Source organism: Triturus cristatus, chromosome 7 (assembly GCF_964204655.1).
Source record: "Triturus cristatus chromosome 7, aTriCri1.1, whole genome shotgun sequence".
In the NCBI taxonomy this organism is placed as follows: domain Eukaryota; kingdom Metazoa; phylum Chordata; class Amphibia; order Caudata; family Salamandridae; genus Triturus; species Triturus cristatus.
This window is the reverse complement of record NC_140590.1, coordinates 107,274,738-107,292,796: the sequence shown is the minus strand read 5'-3', so window position 1 is coordinate 107,292,796 and position 18,059 is coordinate 107,274,738. Positions and strand designations below refer to the sequence as shown.

At 49.0% G+C, this 18,059-nt stretch overlaps 1 long non-coding RNA gene across 11 annotated transcripts in view; it reads left to right on the top strand.

The window, feature by feature from the left end:
* The window catches only part of LOC146808945 (uncharacterized), a 588,451-nt gene that overhangs the window by 295,208 nt on the left and 275,184 nt on the right, over positions 1-18,059 (top strand). For 8 of the 11 annotated variants that reach the window (XR_014966293.1, XR_014966290.1, XR_014966288.1 and 5 more), the window contains one exon: positions 16,660-16,797. This is a non-coding gene — a long non-coding RNA (uncharacterized LOC146808945). The remainder of the gene's footprint in view (positions 1-16,659; positions 16,798-18,059) is intronic. The other 3 variants (XR_014966289.1, XR_014966287.1, XR_014966295.1) reach the window with 1 other exon arrangement.

Below are 18,059 nucleotides of genomic sequence, written 5' to 3'. Positions count from 1 at the left end.
AGTTCACTGCCCAGGCTTAGTAAGAAAGACGGAGGTGCAGAATGCAGGTGCTGAGCCACACCTCTGGCACAGAAAGGAGTGTCTTGGTACGGGGACAGCACAGCAAGGACAGGGAGGTGCAGAACTGAGGTGCTGAGCCACACCTCTGGCACAGAAAGGAATGTCTCTGTACTAGGACTGCACAGCAAGGACGGCGGAGGTACAGAACTGAGGTGCTGAGGCACACCTCTGGCACAGAAAGGAGTGCCTCGGTACTGGGACAGCACAGCAAGGACGGGGAGGTGCAGAACTGAGGTGTTGAGGCACACCTCTGCTACAGAGAGGAGTGTCTCAGTACTGGGACAGCACAGTAAGGAAAGGGGGTGCAGAACTGAGGTGCTGAGGCACACCTCTGGCACAGAAAGGAGTGTCTCTGTACTAGGACTGCACAGCAAGGACAGGGAGGTGCAGAACTGAGGTGCTGAGGCACACCTCTGGTACAGAAAAGGAGTGTATTGGTACTGGGACAGCACAGCAAGGACAGGGAGGTGCAGAACAGAGGTGCTGAGGCACACCTCTGGGACAGAAAGGAGAGTCTCTGTACTAGGACTGCACAGCAAGGACGGCGGAGGTACAGAACTGAGGTGCTGAGGCACACCTCTGGTACAGAAAGGAGTGTTTCTGTACTAGGACTGAACAGCAAGGACAGGGAGGTGCAGAACTGAGGTGCTGAGCCACACCTCTGGTACAGAAATGGAGTGTCTTGGTACGGGGACAGCACAGCAAGGACAGGGAGGTGCAGAATGCAGAAACTGAGACACACCTCTGGCACAGAAAGGATTGTCTCTGTACTAGGACTGCACAGCAAGGACAGGGAGGTGCAGAACTGAGGTGCTGAGGCACACCTCTGGGACAGAAAGGAGAGTCTCGGTACTGAGACAGCACAGTAAGGAAGGGGGTGCAGAACTGAGGTGCTGAGGCACACCTCTGGCACAGAAAGGAGCGTCTCTGTCCTAGGACTGCACAGCAAGGACAGGGAGGTGCAGAACTGAGGTGCTGAGGCACACCTCTTGGACAGAAAGGAGTGTTTCTCTACTAGGACTGCACAGCAAGGACAGGGAGGTGCAGAACTGAGGTGCTGAGGCACACCTCTGGAACAGAAAGGAGTGTCTCTGTACTGGGACAGCACAGCAAGGACAGGGAGGTGCAGAACTGAGGTGCTGAGGCACACCTCTGGCACAGAAAAGGAGTGTCTTGGTACTGGGACAGCACAGCAAGGACAGGGAGGTGCAGAACTGAGGTGCTGAGGCACACCTCTGGCACAGAAAGGAGTGTCTCTGTACTAGGACTGCACAGCAAGGACAGGGAGGTGCAGAACTGTGGTGCTGAGGCACACCTCTGGGACAGAAAGGAGTGTTTCTCTACTAGGACTGCACAGCAAGGACAGGGAGGTGCAGAACTGAGGTGCTGAGGCACACCTCTGGCACAGAAAGGAGTGTCTCTGTACTAGGACTGCACAGCAAGGACAGGGAGGTGCAGAACTGTGGTGCTGAGACACACCTCTGGCACAGAAAGGAGTGTATTGGTACTGAGACAGCACAGTATGGATGGGGGTGCAGAACTGAGGTGCCGAGGCACACCTCTGGCACAGAAAGGAGTGTCTCAGTACTGGGACAGCACAGCAAGGACAGGGAGGTGCAGAACTGAGGTGCTGAGGCACACCTCTGGCACAGAAAGGAGTGTCTTGGTACTGAGACAGCACAGTAAGGAAGGGGGTGCAGAACTGAGGTGCCGAGGCACACCTCTGGGACAGAAAGTAGAGTCTCGGTACTGAAACAGCACAGCAAGGATGGGGAGGTGCAGAACTGAGGTGCTGAGGCACACCTCTGGTACAGAAAGGAGATTCTCAGTACTGGGACAGCACAGCAAGGACAGGGAGGTGCCGAACTGAGGTGCCGAGGCACACCTCTGGTACAGAGAGGAGTGTCTTGGTACGGGGACAGCACAGCAAGGACGGTGAGGTGCAGAACTGAGGTGCTGAGGCACACCTCTGGTAAAGAAAGGAGATTCTCAGTACTGGGACAGCACAGCAAGGACGGTGAGGTGCAGAACTGAGGTGCTGAGGCACACCTCTGGTAAAGAAACGAGTGTCTTGGTACTGGGACAGCACAGCAAGGAAAGGGGGTGCAGAACTGAGGTGCTGAGGCACACCTCTGGTACAGAAAAGGAGTGTCTCGGTATTGGGAAATCATAGTATGAAGGACCGAGGTACAGAACTGAGGTGCTGAGGCACACCTCTGGTAAAGAAAGGAGATTCTCAGTACTGGGACAGCACAGCAAGGACGGTGAGGTGCAGAACTGAGGTGCTGAGGCACACCTCTGGTGCAGAGAGGAGTGTCTCAGTACTGGGACAGCACAGTAAGGAAAGGGGGTGCAGAACTGAGGTGCTGAGGCACACCTCTGGCACAGAAAGGAGTCTCTGTACTAGGACTGCACAGCAAGGACAGGGAGGTGCAGAACTGAGGTGCTGAGGCACACCTCTGGCACAGAAAGGAGTGCCTCGGTACTGGGACAGCACAGCAAGGACAGGGAGGTGCAGAACTGAGGTGTTGAGGCACACCTCTGGTAAAGAAAGGAGATTCTCTGTACTGGGACAGCACAGCAAGGAAAGGGGGTGCAGAACTGAGGTGCTGAGGCACACCTCTGGTACAGAAAGGAGAGTCTCAGTACTGAAACAGCACAGCAATGGCGGGGAGGTGCAGAACTGAGGTGCTGAGGCACACCTCTGGCACAGAAAGGAGAGTCTCGGTACTGAGACACCACAGCAAGGAAAGGGGGTGCAGAACTGAGGTGCTGAGGCACACCTCTGGAACAGAAAGGAGAGTCTCGGTACTGGGACAGCACAGCAAGGAAAGGGGTGCAGAGCTGAGGTGCCGAGGCACACCTCTGGCACAGAAAGGAGACTGGGTCAGCACAGCAAGGAAAGGGGTGCAGAACTGAGGTGCTGAGGCACACCTCTGGTACAGAAAGGAGAGTCTCGGTACTGGGACAGCACAACAAGGAAAGGGGGTGCAGAACTGAGGTGCTGAGGCACACCTCTGGTACAAAATGGATATTTGTGAACCTCCATACACATGGGCTGGGTGCAGTTAGGGGGGCGCTTGCAGTACTGTAAGTACCTGCTGGTTGCTTTAAATGCACACCCCGCCTCCTAGTGTGAAATGTCTCACTGATGTAAGGAGGAAAGCCCCGCATTCCCACACACCTTTCGCGCACAAATGCCTCTCTCTAGGCGCGAGCCTCAAGGTCGCTGCTCATCTGCGGCTCCTGCAGGGTTTGGCTCATCAGCATTTTCTGTGATGCTGCGGTGGAGCACAGGCGCTGGTCCTGGAGTGGGCGCAGGTTCCTACGGAGAGGCAATGTGTGTATCCCATCATGCAATGCGCCCTCGCGAGCCACCCTGTCCTACATTCCAGGGAGCGGCTCCCCTGGCCTTGGACAAACTCCTCCTGCCCATATCCAAGCACTGCCCAGGACTCTGAGGTAGGCACTCCCACTGACCATAGGAATCTGAGGCACTCCTTATCCTACTGGCTCTCTTGCGGGCCCTATAGAGGCACTGTCCCAGGCCTCTGAGGTAACCCATCTGGTACTACATGCCCTGCCCCAGCACCCATAAATGCTACCTCTGACTTTGTGTGCACTCTTGCAGGCCCTACAGAGGCAGCGCCTAGAGCTCTGAGGCAGGTAGTCCCTCTGGCCCTGCATGTCCTGCCCCAGGACCCATGAGTGCCACCTCTGACTTTGAGCACTCTTGCAAGCCCTTTAGAGGCAGTGCCTAGAGCTCTGAGGTAGGTACTCCCTATGGCCCCGCATGTCCTGCCCCAGGACCCATGAGTGCCACCTCTGACTTTGAGCACTCTTGCAGGCCCTATAGAGGCAGTGCCTAGAGCTCTGAGGTAGGTAGTCCCTCTGGCCCTGCATGTCCTGCCCCAGGACCCATGAGTGCCACCTCTGACTTTATGAGCATTCTTGCAGGCCCTTTAGAGGCAGTGCCTAGAGCTCTGAGGTAGGTAGTCCCTATGGCCCCGCATGTCCTGCCCCAGGACCCATGAGTGCCACCTCTGACTTTGAGCACTCTTGCAGGCCCTATAGAGGCAGTGCCTAGAGCTCTGAGGTATGTACTCCCTCTGGCACTGCATGTCCTGCCCCAGGACCCATGAGTGCCACCTCTGACTTTATGAGCACTCTTGCAGGCCCTATAGAGGCAGTGCCTAGAGCTCTGAGGCAGGTAGTCCCTCTGGCCCTGCATGTCCTGCCCCAGGACCCATGAGTGCCACCTCTGACTTTATGAGCATTCTTGCAGGCCCTTTAGAGGCAGTGCCTAGAGCTCTGAGGTAGGTACTCCCTCTGGCACTGCATGTCCTGCCCTAGGACCCATGAGTGCCACCTCTGACTTTATGAGCACTCTTGCTGGCCCTTTAGAGGCAGTGCCTAGAGCTCTGAGGTAGGTACTCCCTCTGGCCCTGCATGTTCTGCCCCAGGATTCCGGTACAGAGGTACTGCTCAGACTCTTCTAGAGGGACTGCCTCTGACGTCATAGGTAATATCCAGAGCTGTCAAGAGGTACTGCAAGAGTCTTGCAAATGTACTGTCCTTGGCCTTATAGAGGTTCTGACCTCAGTGTTTTAGAGGTCCTGACCCTGGCTCCATAGACTTACTGTCCTTGGCTTTTTAGAAATACTGCCCTTTCCCTTATATAGGACTGCCGCTGACCTTATAGGTACTGTCCCATTCTTTTAGGAGTTCTGCCTCTGACCTGACAGAGAAGTGTCATTGGTATCTAAGCGGGGGTGCCTCTGGCCATATTAGTACTCCGCTGGGCTTCACTCGGTACTGCCTTGGGATCTACAGGTATTGTCTCAGGTCCTGTGGGATCTAATGTGTGGTACTGCCTTGGGATCTATGGGTATTGTCTCAGGTCCTGTGGGATCTAGTGTATGGTACTGCCTTGGGGTCTATGGGTATTGTCTCAGGTCCTGTGGGATCTAATGTGTGGTACTGCCTTGGGATCTATGGGTATTGTCTCAGGTCCTGTGGGATCTAATGTGTGGTACTGCCCTGGGATCTATGGGTATTGTCTCGGGTCCTGTGGGATCTAATGTGTGGTACTGCCTTGGGATCTATGGGTATTGTCTCAGGTCCTGTGGGATCTAATGTGTGGTACTGCCTTGGGATCTATGGGTATTGTCTCAGGTCCTGTGGGATCTAATATGTGGTACTGCCTTGGGGTCTACGGGTATTGTCTCCGGTCCTGTGGGATCTATGTGTGGTACTGCCTTCGGATCTATGGGTATTGTCTCAGGTCCTGTGGGATCTAATGTGTGGTACTGCCTTGGGGTCTATGGGTATTGTCTCCGGTCCTGTGGGATCTATGTGTGGTACTGCCTTGGGATCTATGGGTATTGTCTCAGGTCCTGTGGGATCTAATGTATGGTACTGCCTTGGGGTCTATGGGTATTGTCTCCGGTCCTGTGGGATCTAATGTGTGGTACTGCCTTGGGGTCTATGGGTATTGTCTCAGGTCCTGTGGATCTAATGTGTGTTACTGCCTTGGGGTCTACGGGTATTGTCTCAGGTCCTGTGGGATCTAATGTGTGGTACAGCCTTGAGGTCTACGGGTATTGTCTCAGGTCCTGTGGGATCTAATGTGTGGTACTGCCTTGGGATCTACGGGTTTTGTCTCCGGTCCTGTGGTTTCTATGTGTGGTACTGCCTTGGGTTCTATGGGTATTGTCTCCGGTCCTGTGGGATCTATGGGTATTGTCTCAGGTCCTGTGGGATCTAATGTATGGTACTGCCTTGGGGTCTATGGGTATTGTCTCCGGTCCTGTGGGATCTAATGTGTGGTACTGCCTTGGGGTCTATGGGTATTGTCTCAGGTCCTGTGGGATCTAATGTGTGGTACAGCCTTGAGGTCTACGGGTATTGTCTCAGGTCCTGTGGGATCTAATGTGTGGTACTGCTTTGGGATCTACGGGTTTTGTCTCCGGTCCTGTGGGATCTATGTGTGGTACTGCCTTGGGTTCTATGGGTATTGTCTCAGGTCCTGTGGGATCTAATGTGTGGTACTGCCTTGGGGTTTACAGGTATTGTCTCAGGTCCTGTGGGATCTAAAATGTGGTACTGTCTTGGGATCTACAGGTATTGTCTAAGGTCCTGTGGGATCTGATGTGTGGTACTGCCGTGGGATCTACGGGTATCATCTCAGGTCCTGTGGGATCTAATGTGTGGTACTGCCTTGGGATCTATGGGTATTGTCTGAGGTCCTGTGGGATCTAATGTATGGTACTGCCTTGGGGTCTACGGGTATTGTCTCAGGTCCTGTGGGATCTAATGTGTGGTACAGCCTTGAGGTCTACGGGTATTGTCTCAGGTTCTGTGGGATCTAATGTGTGGTACTGCCTTGGGATCTATGAGTATTGTCTCCGGTCCTGTGGGATCTATGTGTGGTACTGCCTTGGGGTCTACGGGTATTGTCTCAGGTCCTGTGGGATCTAATGTGTGGTACTGCCTTGGGGTTTACAGGTATTGTCTCAGGTCCTGTGGGATCTAAAATGTGGTACTGTCTTGGGATCTACAGGTATTGTCTCAGGTCCTGTGGGATCTAATGTGTGGTACTGCCTTGGGATCTATGGGTATTGTCTCTGGTCCTGTGGGATCTAATGTGTGGTACTGCCTTGGGGTCTATGGGTATTGTCTCAGGTCCTGTGGGATCTAATGTGTGGTGCTGCCTTGGGGTCTATGGGTATTGTCTCAGGGCCTGTGGGATGTAATGTCCCTGGCGCAGTCTCTTCTCCTCATTTTAACTCTTCTGGTTGGCCGGACCTTTGTTTTTTTTTTGGTAGTGCAAGCGACTCCTGTGTCTTGACTGGTTAGGTGTGGGATTACGGCTCGTGGAGTACTGAGCGGGTGTTCTTAGGATTTTTAGGACAGCTCAAAGTGTAATTTCTTTTAGCATGGAGGGGTGACTACCATCACCACGCCCAGGCGGGGGCACCAGTGGTTGGTGGCTGTTGATTCTAGTAGTGCGGTGCAGCCATTTTTACCTGAACTTCAATGTGGGATTTGCCATCTAAGCTGTATATCCGTTCAGCTGGTCAGAGCTGATCTCGCTCACTCCCCTTGAGTACGTGTCACATGTACGTGGGAGCTATCGATGCATGTGAGGTGGGATATCCAGGTTATAGCACCCCGTACATGTATGAAGTGCCTGAGGTTGCCCTGGAGATGAAGCTACCTGAAAGAGAAATGTATTCTGTAGGTCGTGGTCACCCCTAAATGTGAGGTAATCTTTGAATATGTTTGCACAATTAGAAAGGTCACCTGCCTCCAAGACTGGTCAACAGCGACCCATTGCACTGACCCTGTGTTCACCTTTTGACTGTCTGGAGCTCTGCGTACCAGGCTAAAAACAGGACTGGGCATGAGACGGAGCCAATGTCTGTCTTCCTTTAAGGATGTAGAACTTCAGAGAAGTTCTGAGCTGCTGAGCTTTGCAGAGGTGAGGTAGAGCGCCTTGTTTGTCTTTGAACCTGCCTTGTATGGTTTAATGCTACTGGGAGCCGCTTGACACTGCTAAAATAATCCAGCAGCACAGAAGCAGTGCAGTGGTCTGCCCTGACTAGTAATGAACACCCTAGCAGCCCATTCGTTGAAAAGCGTGAGGCTTGAGGTCTGCAGAGGCCCCTGTATGGTGGCCCATCACCAACATGAGCCACTGTAGTCCGCATCATAGGGTGCTGTGCGGCTCCATGAGCGGTACCCTGTGAGGTGGCCCTCCACTGCCGTGAGCCTAGCACTATACAAGCGCAAGGCCTGCATGTGACCCTGAAGACGTACCAGTGCTTAATTTGAGCCTGTGATTTCCAGTACTTAGCACTGGCACTTAATTGTCAACACCAGGGCGCTTATAGCGCAAACTCGACACAAAGGTATTAGAGTGTTTTTCATGAGCACCTGTTAAGGACACATTCATATTTGGTAGGCACAGGGAGATTATGCAATTTGCCTAGAATCACAGGATGCTGAGACTGCGCCGAGACTCAAACCTGGTTCCCCAGCTCCAAAGTCGACAGCTCTGACTGTTACACCACATCCTCTTCCCACTTGTAGGATTTCATGGTTAGTAGTTGGTTCTGTTATAGGCGGTGCTAATAGGAGCAATGGGCTGGCGCAAGCTGCCTCCTGACGAGAGGCCCGACACATAGGGTTCCAAGAGGAAGGCCTCTAACAATTATGTACACAAATTAAATAGGGAAAATTATCGTCACCAGTGAGTTATCATGTATAAAGTTCGTAGAGTAAGATATAAACCAATAGAATACAATAACGAATAGGGTGAACGTCCATTTCAGAGTAGTTCTCTTAAGCCACATGTTTTTCAACAAGTAAAGCTTTAACATCCTTCTTGAACAGTCTGAATGAGGTAATTGTTCTCGTTGAGGATGGCAGGGAGTTCTATACTTTAGGAGCATATCTGTTGAAAGGGCGGCATTGAGTTTTCCTTTTTTTGAATCTGGCTGGTTCTAGTATGAGGGATTTAGTACTTCTAGATTCTCTTTGGCATCCTGAAAGATTGATTCTGTTCACCAAGTATTATGGACCAGAATTGTGTAGAGCTGTGTGTGTTATGCATACAATTTTTTTATGAATCCTAGCTTCGACTGGGAGCCAGTTGAGGGCTCTGAGTGATAGAGAAATGCGATCATAACATGTACCTGTTAACAACCTAACTGCTGCATTTAGTGTTGCATTCATTGGTCCAAAGCTGGCTTTCGGTAGACCTACGAGGATAGCATTCCTGTAGTCTCATCTAGAGAGCACTAGAGACTGAACCACCGTTTTTAGGTCTCCAAGCAGTATGAAGGGTTTTAGTTTTCTTAGAATGTTCAGATGAAGGTTGACCTTCCTGGATGCAGCTTGTATGTGAGCTTGCATGTTTAGCTTTGAATCTACTGTGATGCCTAGTGATTTTATGGAGTCGCAGATGGTTGGGGTGCAGTTTAACGAGTTGAGAAATTGAGATCATAATTGAGGTCGTTGCGGTCTGAGATGTGAAGAGAAGAGAATGAATTCTGTTTTTTGCAGATTAAGTTTTCTAGATGGTTGCGTGCGAGTCAGACTTGTGTTTTCTTCAGGGTGTTGTCTAGTTTCTGGATATCCTCTTGAGAGGATAGTTTGCTATATAGAGTATCATCTGCATACATGTGGTACGGTATTTTTGATTGGTTGGTTTCAGTGAGTGGTTCAATGTAAAGATTCAAGAGCGTTGGCGAGATTATAGATCCTTGTAAAACGCCCCTGTCAACGTCTGTTACATCACATAGGGAGTTGTTGATTTTGACTCCTTGTTGTCTGTTCTGCAAGAAGGAGGTGAACCAGTTCAGGACGGCTCCTGATAGGTCCATTCTGATTTCAAGAGTTTCTCTTAGGCGTTCATGGCTGACCGTGTCAAACGCCAAAGATAAATCCAGAAGTATCAGGAGACAGGATTTATTCTGTTCTAGTGAAGTCGGAATGTCATCTAGAATGTTTAGCATGGCGACCTCAGTGTTGTGTCCCGGTCCAAACCCAGATTGGTGGTCAAAATTCTTAATGTGTTCACGTAGTTGATGGTGGGTGCATTTTTCTATCAATTGTACCAGGAGAGGCAGACTGGATAATAGTTGGACATTTTTCAAGTCTTTCGGATCAGAGCCCATTTTTTGTTTGTAGGGGGGATACTTGGCCCATCTTCAAGCAATATGGGATGGATCCTGGTTGGAGAGATGCGTTCACAATTTTGGTCCATAAGGGAGTACCAGATTGTTGGGTCTCCTTCAGTATGTGTGAGGGAATAGGTTATATAATGAAAGGTACCCCCGAGAATACTTTGTAGGCCAAGGAGCTAGGGGAAAACACAGAATTCACTAGAATACACTCCCGCATGACCTGTATTGCTTTCTTATAGGCTAATTGGAGCTCTATGGGCTGTCAATCATAGGAATAGTAGGTTATAAACCTGAACACAATCATTTGTATATTTTTATTATATTCTTTATTTTTTTTACACTAGTTCATATTGATACAAAAAAGAAGAAATATTCTGATTATTCAAGATTAGAAACATGTTGGTGAGACCATACATTATTCAGAAATGCAAATATGCCATTACTCTTCATTGTAATACATCAAATATTTTTGCCTATCATGCTAAGACACATTTAGAAACTATACAAATGCAGTAGGACAATTAACAGTATTAACATTTGATGTGCCTCCTATATAATCTACCACACTCAGCCATTCTAACCTCATATACAGCAGCAGGCTCACAGGCTCACACACTCACATCTCACACTTAAACAACCCAACCACACAGGCATATACCGCTGAAAATAACGGAGAGAAAGCTTCAAACAATATCCGCAATGCTGTTGTCATTTTTGGGTTCAAAGCAACCAGGTCAATGCACGTTTCGGTGGGAATGACAATTACCATCCACCTTCGTTAGGACCACCCCATTTGTCTAATTTTAGGTGAGTGGTAGGGGGTATCATCGAAAGCCCCTTGCTTATTACTGAATGCCCAGGAGAGGGCTGAATTCAATATATATAACCAAAAGTAAGGGTTCAGTTTGTGGCTTTCTTATTTCAGTTAATCCAAAAAGAAATATCCAGAAGTACGAAACTGATGAGGAGCAGTGATATGCTCGCAGCTATCATATCTGGGGTGTCATGTGCTATGGCTGCACCCTTTTATGCTACAAACTGGCTGGTCTATGTGCCAGACATTCGCTCCGCGTTGTATTGTGGCTCGCTTCGGCCATGTCTCATGTCGGGCGCGTCTAACTTGGAGGGAATGGGGTCATCAAAACGTGTGGTAGGTTTCATTGCTTGCATGGCTTTATGGACTTCTCTCTCAGACATAGGTCTGAAACTGTTCCAGACGGCTCTGTTTTTCCTTGGGACATTTGGGGTGTGTAAGTTGGTATATATGTTGTCTGTTGGGTTGTGAGGGTGGGGTTGGTGGATTCTATAGGTTAAGTACTTGCTAAGTTGGGAATAGAGTTGCATATTGTTGCCATTTTGTCTTTAAAGAAAGTTGAGAAAGCAGTACAAATGTCCATCGAGTTGTTGAGCATTGTGGGTTCTGCCAGTTTTCCCGATCGTTGCTCTAATATGTCAAAGAGGTTTCTGGGTCAGTTCTTCACTTTATCAGGTTGAAACCGGATTGCTGTTGTTTTGGCTTTCAGGATCGCCTTTTTGTAAGAGATTCTGTGCATTCTCAGTTGTTTGAGGTGGGTAATTTTTGAGTCATTCCTCCATAGTCGTTCCCATGTTACTTGTCTTCTTTCATTGTTAATGTTGTGGTTGAACCAAGGTACTAATGGGTTTTCCTTTAGCCTTTTTAGTTTTAGTGGAGCAGCTTTTTGAACTATGTCGTCATACTGGTGTTGTAGAATTGAGTTAGATCATGAACCGATGTTCAGTCAGACCGGGGTGCTAAGGCGGTTTGGCACAGTTCTGCTCTGTTTATGTTGCTAAAATCCCTCACACATGTTTTTCCCCTTCTCTTTTGACGTTACATTTGGTTTCTTGTGTGGATATTTGGAAGAAAATTTGATGGTGGTCTGACTAGTCTACTGGGGTGATGTCTATCATATTTACTCAACCCGGTTTAGCAATGATGAGGTTGAGGGTGGCACCTTTGTTATGTGTTGGTCCCTTGTAAGTTTGTGTCATTTGAGCCCCTGGAGCAGGCTACGGGGTGCAGCCCCTGTGAGGTCATTGACATTGTTCCAATGCAGGTTGAAATCTCCTAATAATAGTATTAGAAAGTGTAGATGCATTGATTGAACTTCCACAAGCCTACACAGCACCATAGATGCAATAATGCATTGCTTTCTAGCTTGGTCATAGGTCAACTCTCAAGATACTTAACCTGCACTAACCTACATAGCATTGACTCCATGAAGCCTCCAGTGATAACGAGAGCTCTACCTGAGCCTGCCGTGCACTGGAAGGGTCTCTTTCTGCACAGGCCGATTCATCATCATAAAAGCTTTCCTTTCCCAAATGTGTTGCAGATACCCACTGAACCAACCTCGCTCCTTTAAACCCAAAGAACCATAGTAGCTCCCACCCTTTCGTAAATCTGTTCTTTGCTCAATAAAACCCTGTTGCACATAGATGTGCACATCCATAAAAAATGAATCCCTACATTGTCTGTCTGGCTTCTGCCCAGGGCAGAGCACTGAAACAGAGTTTTATGCATGGTAGACAGTGCCCTCAAAATGGTAAAATCCTCAGCAGCTGTGACGCCTCCTTGATGGTGTTATGAGGCCCCACCAACATATTTCACATTTTTGGCCACTGTTCTGTACTCTTCTCCTGTCTGTCTACGTGGACATTATTGGAGAGGTTCTCCTCTTGATCCACCACTCCCAAAGAGCTCAACTCCTCCAACTTGGAACCTCACCTTTTTCTGCTTCCACAATCACTGTAGGGTTGCACAGAGTGCCAACTTCTCTCCTCTAGCAGTTCATCTATATTTTGAGCCCAATATTGCATGAGATGAGGCGTCATTCTGTAACAATAATTGATGAATTAATCTGCAACTCAGCAAACATCTGTGTAACCTTCAGGTCATGAATCCATAGCATAGCTAGCTCCGCCTGTAAACTGCACTTGCATGACAAACTCTGCAACAGAAAGTAAATTGCACATCAATACCAGGATGACTCCCAGCTATAAACTGAAATCTGCGCCTCCCAAAAGGATAAACTAGCCACCAACGATGGCTTGATGCCATTCTACAAATGTAAACACAACCGCTCTGAACTGGAATCCCTTACTTACCTTTCCACAACATGTAAACTATTGCGTCCACCACTCAGAACCATTTATCAAAGGACTGCCTATGACATTAGCTGAACAAACCAAATCCATAAGGCTGAACCTCTATTGTTACTCAGATCAATGTCTTTACTAAGACAGACCGGTATCAACAAACTATTACAAAATATAAAGTATGGTCTACTCCACCCACACTGGATCTACCTTAAATGCAGGGTGGGCTGTAAATGCTGCACAAAATCACCTCTACTGCCCTTCTCAAAGCCAATGTCACGTCTGGTACAAGATATTTCCACCACATTCACCCACCTGGCGTCGCTACAGTAGAAGGTTCTGGATGCCTAGATCTGATACTAGGCTGCCTTTATGCTTGCTTGTGCTGTCTGCGCAAGCTTCCATCTGTCCACCAACCCTTTCATTTGTTCTCAATGGCCTGCGTCTGAATACATTGGAATGAATCTGTCCACACTGGTCTGCACCTGTCCACACAGGTCTGTATCTGATGCAGTGCAGTCTGCTCTGGCCCATATCTGTCTAAAATGGCCTGTAGTCAATGCAATACAGTCACACTGGCTTGCATCTAACCACGCAGGTCTATGCCTGCTGAAAGGCAGCCCACACTGGCCTATAACACTGGTCAGTGCAAGATGCAAGTTCACCCACAGTCGACTGTTTCTATCCACACATGCTTCTAGTTGTTCGCACAGGAATACCTCATTCATCGTCGATGCAGAGGGTTGCAAACCTGTCTTTGCCATGCTTTAGTTCTACTGCATCTGTCTATACAGGCTTGTATCTGTCGACACAGGCCCACCTGGGTGTCAGCCACTAGATGTGGTTTCCACGTTGGTCACCTCTGCAGCGGCGGCTGACAATACAAAACTATGAGGGGGTCCCATTTGCTCAACTAACTTCAATTATGTTTAGCTCAGTGCTGCACTCCTGCCGATAGTGGTGTGATGTTAACAAGCAGGAAAGGTAAGGATGGCCCTTTCTGCCTAGTGGAACGCGACTCCTGACCAATCCTGGTGCTACTTCCAGCATGAGAGCAGCTCCAGGATTTGCGGGTGCAGGCTTACCCAGGGCTCATTTTGAGGCTGGGGGCCTGCACCAGCAATTCCCTGGCTGTTTCACAGTCATGGGATTGCTAGCTGTAGGTAGCCAGTTGGCTAACTCAACATGCGCACTATAAGGGGCAGCAATAATCCTGCAAAAGGTGGATTCAGACCCGCCCCCATGCCTCACGCTCTATACAGTGCGACCTGGTGGAAAAACAAAATGGCATTATTATGAATCCGTTTTAATTATTACTGTTTGCCTTCTGTGCTCGTAGCAGGCGGGGCGACGCTCCTCCGCCATTTTGGAGGCAGCTCTGTCGATCTCAGGGGGGACCGAACTAAAGAGAGACCGTGGCCATGCAGTTCTAGGCACTTCTTGCAAAAATTGGAAAATACTCTACCCTCACATAAAAAGTAGAACTTGTTTCTAGAAGAACAATATCCCCCACCCACACCACTTTCCTTCCAACCAGTGACTTAAAACTCTGTTCTAAAACAAACGCATCCTTCGTTGTGTCCAACTTGCACTACAAGTTTCACAACTCTCCCACCCCCTGGCATCCTATGTAAAACCTTTCCTCTAACGAGTGAATGCCATTGTATTTAAAAGCGAACATTTTAGGAGTTGTACAATCTTAAAAAAATACACGTATAGTTCCTTGGCCCTGGAGAGGGGTGCCTATGTGGGATACATTCTGTGAAAGGGTGCACACTTGTTTTGTCTTTCCCTGTGTAGAAAGTGCTCCCCGTGTAGGTTCAAACAGTTATCCTGTAAAGTGCCTTCATGCGCCTCGGGAGAATGCTCCGTGCTGAACAACCTCCTGCAACGTTACCACGGATCATGTCTAGCCGTTAGCCCACGCTTGCTGGGGGTGTTTCTAGACCCTCCCGATGTCCTGCCCGGCGCGGTGAGAGCAGCTAGCTCTGCTGTACCCAGCCCCTTGTCCGCCCTGCGGCCAGCCTGTGATGGCATTCAGGGCGGCGGACACGCTGGCGCTTGCGCCCACCGCCTGGCCCCGCGCGCCTCCTAGGGGTCAGCCGGCGCGCTGGCGCGTGCGCAGGGCCGCGTGCCGCCGGGGCCCTCGCGCGCAGACTTCCTGGGCACGTCGGCCTGGCCGGCTGACGCCTCCCGAAGGAGGGAGGAAACGGTTAACGCGTGTTTGTTTGAGGATTGGACGCGGGCCCGGGCTCTGAGGTTTATGTGCGGCTCTCTCTCCCTCTCCCTGTCTCACTCATGCGCGCTCTCGCTCTCCCGCCCTGCCTTCACCGGCTGCTCCATTTGCTCACCCGAAATAACATAAATGAATCATTAACAGAAGCAAGCGCTGAGCCTCGAAGGTAAAGAGATTTCTTTTGGTTGCTGGGTCGGGAGGGGGTTCCTTTTGTGGTAGTGTGATTTTGTGGCATTGCGGGGGTGGTGGTGGGGGCGGGGGGGAATGTGTTGAAGTTCTCTTTTGGTATCTTCCTGTCACTGTCATGAATCTGAATACTACCCACACCCTGCCCCCCCCCCCGTACCCTCACCTACCTTGCCATTGGCACTGGGCCATCTTCTCAGTGGAGATCTCCTTTGAGGCAAGGGCTAGAGTCCTCATCGAGGTGCAGGCTGCTGGAGGCTCTTTTTGAAGGTTTCACTAACTGCATAGACCCACCACCCCTCAAAGCCATCGCCTCTCCCCGGGCCCTCCCTTTTCCTGGCACAGACATGCGGTGCTGCTGCAGCTGGCACAAAGTTGCCGTCCATTGTTCCAACATAACTGCGCGGTCTCATGCTGACCCGCCCCTCCCTGCTCACTCTTCCGCTCCCACTTGGTCTGTCTCTCGCTCTCTCTCAGCAATTCCCGTCTCTCCAGAGCTCCCTCTCGGTTGGTTTCCTTTCTAACGGCCTCTTGATGTCTCTATTGCCTCTGCTTCAATTTTCTATCCACAGCGCTCTCTCCCCGCCTCTTTGAGAGTTTCCTTTCACACTACATAACTCTTTCTACTCTGCTCTGCTGACTAATCTGCTCTCTTCTATTCTTCACACCTCTCTTCTGGTCTTGTGTTGGCTCTTGTTTGTCCCTATTCTCACCATGCAACGCACTCCCTCAATTCTTCTCTTTCTCCACTCCGGTCTCTCTGAGCAAACGCTTTATCTTCGCCTCACTTTCTGTTCTTCCCGCCATTTTCTAATTGTGCCGAGCCCTTCCCACACTTTTCATTTCTGGGTCAAATACTCTTCACTACACCATATCTCCCTGAGTCGTTCGCTCTAAGATTCCTGCCATTCCGCTACTTTCTTCCTCTTTGTCAGTTATTTCCTCAATTTTCTTCTTTTCTTTGCTTTCAATTTCACACACTTCCATTTACCGGTTTCCCACAATTGCTCTCACGCTCTCTGATCCTCTTCCCTCGCTGATATATCTACCCTCTCTTCCCAAACTCGCACTACTTTCCCCTCTCGCTCTCTGTTTATTGTGATCTCTTGCGCTTTCCTCAGTGGCTCTCTTTACCCACTGTCTCTTGCTCACTTTCTCTTCTCAACCCTCTCTAATCGCTTTTTCTCTATCGCTCTACCACCCTCCTTCACAAGCACAGCTTCACTTTCTTTCTGTGGCTAAGAGTTTGTGCCAAGATGCACAGCTCTTGGTAACCCTTCAATGCCAACACTGCTTTTTTTTTAAACGGAAAACCTCTTGCTACAGTCCGACTAGAATTTATTAATTTTTTTGCTTATTTTTCAGACAGAAAATAACAACCATGCACCCGTCTTGACAATGCCGCGCCCTTAGAAAGAAATGCCGCCAACTGCCCTGCTAGTGGAAAAGCAGAGATCCTGACATTTTCAACAAAAACAGTGTCCGAACATGAAAGAGGTCAGGGTGAGACAATAATTATTTTTTTTAATCTTCTTGTCAATTCCTCTGTTGATTTTGTTGTCTGACACAATTCCTTGGCAAGCGGCTTCAGATTCTGACACTAGCCAAGAGATGAGGCCAAAAAAGTTCAAGATTATGTGATTTACTGTGCCTAATAATCCTTGAAAATCAAGCAGCAAAGGGAAAGTCTGAATTTTTTGTGAAGTTTTGAGCTGGCATTGTAAGGAAAAGTCGTTAAGATATTAAATTAACTTGCCGCCAACTTGGGATGGGCCAACTTGACCAACTCTAATGTTTAAATTTTTTTCCTTTTCCTGTTGAATCTGTTCCTCCCCTTTTTCATATGTTCACTCCTTACAGTGGGGGAGGGTGAAGGTGGGGAATCAGTCCAAGATACTCATGGGGTTGGTGGCGGTTTAGTTTCAAATCACGTTCCGTTCAGGGCAGTGGATATAGCCTTGGCCACAAAAATGTGGTGTGTAGCCAGGAAACCCGCAAGTAGCTATTTACGAGAAAGCTCCTGGGGCGGATCCCCAGTGGGAGACTCCTTTAGGGTCTCCAGGATTTTAGCAGCTCCTCTACAATGAAAATCTACGCCTTCATTCCATAGCATAATTGTTTCTCATTCCTCCCTTCATCCTCATTTGTTCTTTTCTCGTCTCTGCTAATGTGTGATTTTGTACTAATTTCATATGGAAATCACATTTCTTCTACTCAAGTCTGCCTTCGCTAACTGTTACATATTTGAGTTAATGAGGAAAAAATGTAGAATCCCCCTTAGTACAGGTCGGGCGGTTAGGTTGATAACTATTTTATTGGGATATGGTGGGTGCTTTGTTTTTTTCCTGAACGTTGAAATTCTAGAAGGGAGAGAGAGTTATGAGAGGGTTGTTCAAATATCAGGCAACATTTGCTTTGTGCACCATTGCAGAGTTTTTGTAAATTTTTTGTGGCGTTAACCTATTTGCCAATAAATCATGTAAAATATGCAAGCGCAAGTTCTCAGAGTTTGGGTTTCTATGTGAATATAATGCCTTTTAAAATGCCTTTCATACCGCATTCTCCTCATTGTCATGAGGAAAATGTATCAAGCAAAGATTACATCTAAATCCAGAGTAAACCTGTGTTGGGTAGGCAATGTATACTGCATGTGTTGAGTCATGTCCCCTGCCCTGTTTGCACGATCTGCGGTTATCTGTTATTCTGGTGTTTGGAATTGGGCTATATCCTCACACTGATCTAGTGTGCACAAAGTCCTTCGCCTG